The sequence below is a fragment of the Sturnus vulgaris genome, chromosome 12, assembly GCF_052056855.1.
Source record: "Sturnus vulgaris isolate bStuVul1 chromosome 12, bStuVul1.hap1, whole genome shotgun sequence".
Taxonomy (NCBI): domain Eukaryota; kingdom Metazoa; phylum Chordata; class Aves; order Passeriformes; family Sturnidae; genus Sturnus; species Sturnus vulgaris.
In genome coordinates this window covers 2914221-2921117 of record NC_142254.1, presented here as the reverse complement: position 1 = coordinate 2921117, position 6897 = coordinate 2914221, and positions in this window count along the sequence as shown.

Here is a 6897-nt window from a genome sequence, read left to right as displayed (position 1 = left end):
CAGTCAAGTGAAAAGAAGATAGCTTTGCATTGTTTGTTCTTTGCCTATTTCAGGTATAGTGTTTATGTTTAGGTGCTCTTTAAATTATTCTGCTTTGGCAATTACTGCTGTTATTTTTTTTTTTGTTTGGCTTCCAGAGAGAATGGTTAAGCAACTTGGATATTAATGAAAACTTAGCAGAGAAGAGCTTGCTTTTGGCTTCTAGCTCAGTCAGGCTTTAATGCTAGTAACTGAATTGCTGTACTCTCTCTGAAAGAAAACTTCAAGTTTTTTTCTAGTGTTGTGGCACATGGATGGTCAAAATAGATCAGATAAAAAGTAGTCCCAAAGCTAAACATTTCCAGAGGGCTGGTAATATCCAGACAATTTTTTACATCCTTTTTCTTTTGTGTTCCTTCTTAGATGATTTTTCTGAGAGAAGAAAATTATTAAATCCTAATGTTCTGTTAAAACAAGATTTCCCAAACCTGCTGGATGTACTTGAAATTTCAAAAAGTATACTCGCAAAAGAATTTGTACTCAGGTTGTCATAGTCCCCAGATTTTAGCTGATTATAGTTTCACAAGTAGACACAGTTTTAGGATTTCTCAAAACCGTTTTTTGTGATTTATGTGGTCTTTCCTCTAAGGAAATATTTTGGGCCCAGACCTGTGGACCGAGAAGTGAGGGCACTCCTTGTGGCTGTCTGTGCTGAATGGGGCTATCCCTGGCCAGGGGCAATGAGAGGAGCTGGGGAATGGATGATCCTGCAGAGTCTGGAAGCTGGCTGTGCACGCAGGATGCAGCTGAGGGAAGAGCTGCATGTCGAGGAGTTGGCCTGCGACCCTGCATCTGGAACACTCTCAAGTATGTGGTAATTCCCAGAAAGGCTGAGCTCTGCCTTTCATCATCAGCAGCAGCCACAAGAGACAAGATCTGTTAGAAAGACCCCTCACTCAGGATAAAAGCAGAGCATGTTGTTTGTTGTTCTGAGTGCTGGTGAACTGTGAAGAAAGTTAAATCTGGAGTAGCAGTTTTTTGTTGTATATTTCTGTGTGGCTTTGGACTTACTAAAAACACCATATTTTTTTCATTCTAAGTCAGTGAAATGGGTAAAGCAATGAGTTTGACAAGTTCAGACCTTGTCTCTGATTTTTCGTACAGTTTTCAATTTACAGTTGATTTAAATTTAGTTGGACACTGCTGGATTAACTGAAGGGCTTTGCTGTGCTAGCAGAGCTGCTCATTTTAGAACTGTTTCTCCAGGCTTTTCAAGACATGCAATACCTTTTTTTCAGCTACCTTGAGAAATCTATTCAGTTTTGTTATGGTATTGATACTTTATCTAATAGGCTTCAACACAACAACAAAAGAGCAGTTGGCATAGCTCTGTGTCCGGGTAGTCTGTGCTTTAGCAGCAATGTTCCCTGAGCTGTTTAAGAAAACCAGTATTCCAAGAGCCAGTACAGGACATCAGGACAGAACAAGAAGGGCCAACCCTTTACTCTCTTGTAATAGGATAGGAGGAAATGGCCTCCAGTTGCACCAGGGGAGATTCAGATTGGATACCAGGAAACATTTCTTCACTAAAAGAATTATCAAGTATTGGAACAGGTTGCCCAGAGAAGTTATGAAATCACTGTCCCTGGAGGTGTTCAGAAAGTGTGTAGATGTACGTGGACATGGTGTAGTGGTGGACCTGGCAGTGTTAGGTTAATGGTTGGGCTTGATCTTAAAGGTCTTTTCCAATCTTAATGATTCTCTGATCATCTAGAGCCTCACTGGAGTTCTCAATAAATAATTCTCAGTGTTGATCTTCAATGGATTTTAAACATTAATTACTTAATTTTGAGCTGGGTGAATGTGCTGGTTTTGCAATAACTGACTTTTATGAAGCGGGAAAAAATCAGCCCCAGAAGTGACAATGTTCTATTCACAGTGAGTGATAATGGTCTTATTGCCTAAGTCATGTTCAGTTCTCAGCTCATACACCTGCCACGTGTAATCACAGTGGATTTTAGAATGACAAAGAAGTGAAATTAAAATGAGTACAGGGACTTCACCCACTCTAATCTTAGAGCTGTGAGTGTGCTGTAAGGACTGCTGGCCAAGGTCCATATGTACAGCTTGGATCAGATCCTGCTTAGTTATATTTCCACTGGATTGAGACTTTACTGAGGAGATTTACTGTCTTAGAATTCATACCTAGGATTTCATGGACCTGTGAAAATGCCTCATTGACTTCAGTAGACAGTGGTCTGTGCCTCGGATTATTAACTGCAGTCATGAGGAGTTTGGGGTGACCTGGATTATATGGCAAAGATATTTTGGGCTATTTCAACCTGGTTACAAATCTAGCTCCCAGAAAGTAAGAGTTAAAAACAGGAATCTGCAGTAAGAGGCAGATGCACAGTCAATGAACTTCCAGTGTAGCCTATAGGGTCTTTGTAATCTGGCCTCATTACTCTTTTCAGAGGTGAGCAGTATTCAATAATAAAAAACACCAATTTTTTTTGAAATGTGTACCTTTGGAGCTAAATTAGAAGATGAATGATGCTCTAACTGTTTAATGTAACAGAGATCCTGTAGTAGTGCTCTTCCTTGCTGAAAACATTTTGCTGCAAAATAAGTTTAAGATGGAACAAAAATAATATGGTGGTGTCCTTAATTCTTTTAATAAGAAAAAAAGCATACATAGGTATTTTAAATAGATGTATGAGTTTTACATATATAAAAATATATTAAACTTATTTTCCCTTTTAAAGCCTTGGAGATCTTCCTTGTGGGAGATACTGACATTCCCTTCATATTGGGTGGATTTACCGCAAGGAAAGCTGGAGAAAACTTAAAAGTGTCCGGTTTTATTTAAAACCTTGGTGGTCTTTAACGGCTGCCCCACAGTTCCAGCCTGGTACAAACTTAAACAGAGCTCTTTGTTGCTCTTGAATGTGACATAATCCTTTCATCTGGCATGCTGAATGAAGTATGCACATGGCTTTTTTGCTACCCCTGCTGGGCTGCCTTGTTACACCTTCAGAGCAAACCACCCCCAGTAAAAAAGCTTGGGCTCTGTCATCCACCCTAATGCCAATAAACAACAGATAACTATGGCATCTTTTGGCTTTAAAATGCTGCCCCTCATTAAACTTGTGTGTTGAGGAAGGAAACGGCTCCCCACATCATTGTTTCTTCTAGATACAGAGTACATTTTTTTTGTTGTTTGCATGTTTGCTAATTTGAAGCTCTTTGAAGAATCCTACAGAGAGATCAAAGACAAAAGATTAGAACGTTTTTAATAAAGTGAAGAAGGATCAGGTTAGATCAAAGGGACAAGCTGACAGGAAATAAGTAGGTGCCGTTGTTGGCTGACACTTGCATGCTGTAGGGTGATTTCTGTGTTAATGTGAGGTCAGAAGGAGGATTGCTTTACATCTTATTGTCTCCAGACTTTGCTGACTGGGTGTGTCTTTGTACTTCACTTTAATCTCAAAAATTAAAACCCAGAAAGTCACAGTTTGGCTCAGCCACATGATTTTTCTAGTTATTTAACTTTGATTTTGAAATAAAAATAAAATTTGGAATGTACCAGCAGGGTATGGAGGTAATTAATTGGCCTGCAAGGGGATTCAGCTACAGGAATATTCGTTATCAGAGGCACTGGGCCTCAATCACCCCCACTGTCATTCTTCTGACTTTAAGGGAATTAAGTCTTCCCCACTGTCACAGGAGGAAAAGTATTTTCTTTACATACACACCAAAGCCTTGCATACTCACATGCTGTAGATAAACCAGTACAATAAATTAATTTAGCCCCTTCAGTTTATGATGCAGTTTTATTAGTATAGAGCTGCTAATTGGGCAGAATTTATTTCTCTGAGAGATTGAAGTTGCAGCACTAATTGGAATGGGCTCACTGGCCTCCTTGTGAACTTCAGTGTCTAGGTTGTGGTGGATGCAGCCTGGTATCTGTACATCAGAAGTAAAGTGCCTCAAAAAATACTCTTTTAACAGTAAATCATCTTTCTGCCTAATGTAACTAGGACCTAATTTGAGGAGTCAAGAAACAAAGCAGATTTCTTTACTATATGATCCATGGGTGATTTTGGAGTTCCACACAGCTTGATCTCCCCATGTGTCTTCCCAGGGGAAGAAAATAAACAAGCGGTCAAGAGGTTTCTGTGTCTTTGTGATCATGAAACCTCCTCTGAAAGGATGTTTCCAGGCACAGCTGCAGGATTGAGGCCGCAGAAACGATTTTGTTTTGTTCCTCAAAGGCTGGAAGCACAAGTTCTCTACTCCAGTCAACTCCTTGTGGAGCTGCTCCTCCAGCTCTGAGGATTCTGCTGCCCCAATGCAGAAGGGCACACACGTGGTTAGGTACCTTGTTGGGCGTGGTGCAAGCAATAGCTGGCTGTTTCCAGTCCAGTCATATTAAATCAAATTAGCAGGGTTTGGTATGACCCAAACAGAAGGAGCTGTACTCAGCCCCTTGCTTAGGACTGTGATACAGGTAATAATCATACTTGATTAGAGAAATGTATTTTTATTGTATTTTGTTATTTTTGTCTTGCAGTTGGTTATGTAAATAAGTGATCATTCTACTAAAACAAAGTATTCTGTAAAATAAGGTTACCCAAACTTTTTGGGGCAAAGGAAAGCCAATAGGAAGAGATACCTGTTTGCAAACTGAAGAAAGTTTGTGAGTCTCAAAGAGATGCAAGAAAGAGCACTGGCTTTGACTAATAATGTGCACCAGTTGAAAAAAGGGTTCCTTTGCCCTGCCTGTGCTGTGGCTGAGCAGGGTTGTTCTCTCCTGGGGCACATGGCTCCAAGCTACAACATGGAACATGCTGCACCACTGCTTGCTGCTTCACACCCTCCTCACTGAGGGATCCAGTGGGGAGGCATAGAAAGCCACACGTGAGATTGTGGGAAGTGCTGCTGTTATGGATGCAGCCAGGATCACTTCACAGTGCAGTCTGTGAAGATTCGGTTTCAGGACACACCATGACCCTGGGATGCAGTGCCATTAAGTCAACAGTAGAGAAAGACATGGGAGGGAAATTACATGGTTTCCTTTTGAACATTGTCTCTTTTTTTGTGTGTTCCATGGAGTTTACTGGGTCGCTTGGCTCTTAGTTTTTGTGCTTGGTAGAATCAAATTAAAATTGCTTTTAAGTCAGAAATATGCAGCATTCAAACAGGAAAAAGACTGAAAGCTCTCAAATAGCCCGAGTGCTTCTGTGTGCCACTTGTGACAGCCATGTCCACCTACCTCTGCACCCAGACTTGACCTCTCACCTTAGTCCCTGCTGAGTCCCTTGCTAGACTTGGCTTTGGTGGGAAATATGCCCTGATGTGCTTCTTTAAGCTTTTGGATTTAGAAGTGGCAGGTCATTCTTTTTGAGATACATCTGTCCAGTTAAAACACTGGAATTTTGCCTAATTTTAGGCACTGCATGAACCTCTTCTTTTGCAATAAAATACAATCACAGGAAAAAGACTGATTGAAAAAAGGAGTAGTGCTTGTGTAGCAGAAAGCTAGGGATCTTTGGGATCTCAGCAGTGGACAGAAATGTTTAAATCCCACTGAAGGTGTGAAGGATTCTAATGAGTCCATCTTAACATAGGCTTCTGGATTATAGAAGTGCAGGAAAAATAGACCATCTCCAAATCAGAATAATCTGGAGCTGTAAATTGATTCAATTAAATTTGTGCAATCTTTCAGTATATACAACGCCATAAACCTACAGGCATTGTAGGAGACTGATAGGATTGGAATGTAGCAGAAATTCAAGGTACTCAAAGCACTCTAAGAGTATGAAAGGAAATGGAAGAAAAAGAGAGTCTCTTTTAATGGACTTTGCAGAATGAAGATTAACAATTCAGGGAGAGGTGCAAAGCAGGGAATAATGATGTTGACAAAGTGTTATGGTAACAGAAAATTCAGTGATGAAATGCAGAATTCCCTGAGGGAATCATAAATCAGCTTTAGTCTAGAAGGTATGTTGGTTCTTAAATCAGCAGGAGTCTGGTACCTAAATAGCTTTGCAGTCCAGTCCCAGATGCTTTACTCTGGACTTTTCGCTTAGGTTTCATGTAGTTTTAAATTTAACAAGGCACTTGTTCCTTTTGAACCAAAGCATGTTAATAGTGTCCTTAATATTTTTGTAAAGCAAAGAAAGGAAAGCTTGGTATTTTTCAGAGTTCAGAAATGCTAAGTGTTCTAATAAAGTAGAAAGTATTAAGAAAAGGTTGAAAAATGACAGGGAGTGTCAAGTTGAGACTGAATAACTTTGGAAGATTTGATTTATCCCATGCTTGAATTTTTAATGTGTCCTTTTGTAGTTCCTCGGATGTGTGGCTGTAGTGGTAGGGTACTTCGAACAAGTGTGATCCAAACACAGACACGGCAGTTTGTCACTGATGAATGCATCAGCCAAGGGCGATGGGAGGCTCTCCCGTGTGGGTGCAGGTGGGAGGGCTGGAGCCGAGCCGCAGGACAACAGCCCGTGTCCACTAGGTGGTAATGCTGGGTGCGGAATGGGCTCCCTGCGGCTGCAGGGGAATTCCCAACAGCGATTTAATGCCACCTCGGATCCGAGAATCTACCGCCTTTTCAAGGAAAGCAGGGCTCGGTAAACATGGAGCTGGTGGCAGCGCACCAAAGCCTTGTATAGATGTGCCTTATGCAGTGGCACACCTCTGTAATTTCTCTATGCAAACTTTGGGATGGTTTCTAAAGTTGTTGACCATTAACTCTACAATAGCTGTGTTCAGCACCTGTTATTATTATTTTTTTTTAAATCTTCCTCATAGTAAATTATAGTCTTTTGTCTAAATAATACACAGAACTGGGTAACAAAGTGTTGTGACTGGTGTCTGTGTGAAGGAAAATTTACTTGCAGTGAGTGATTT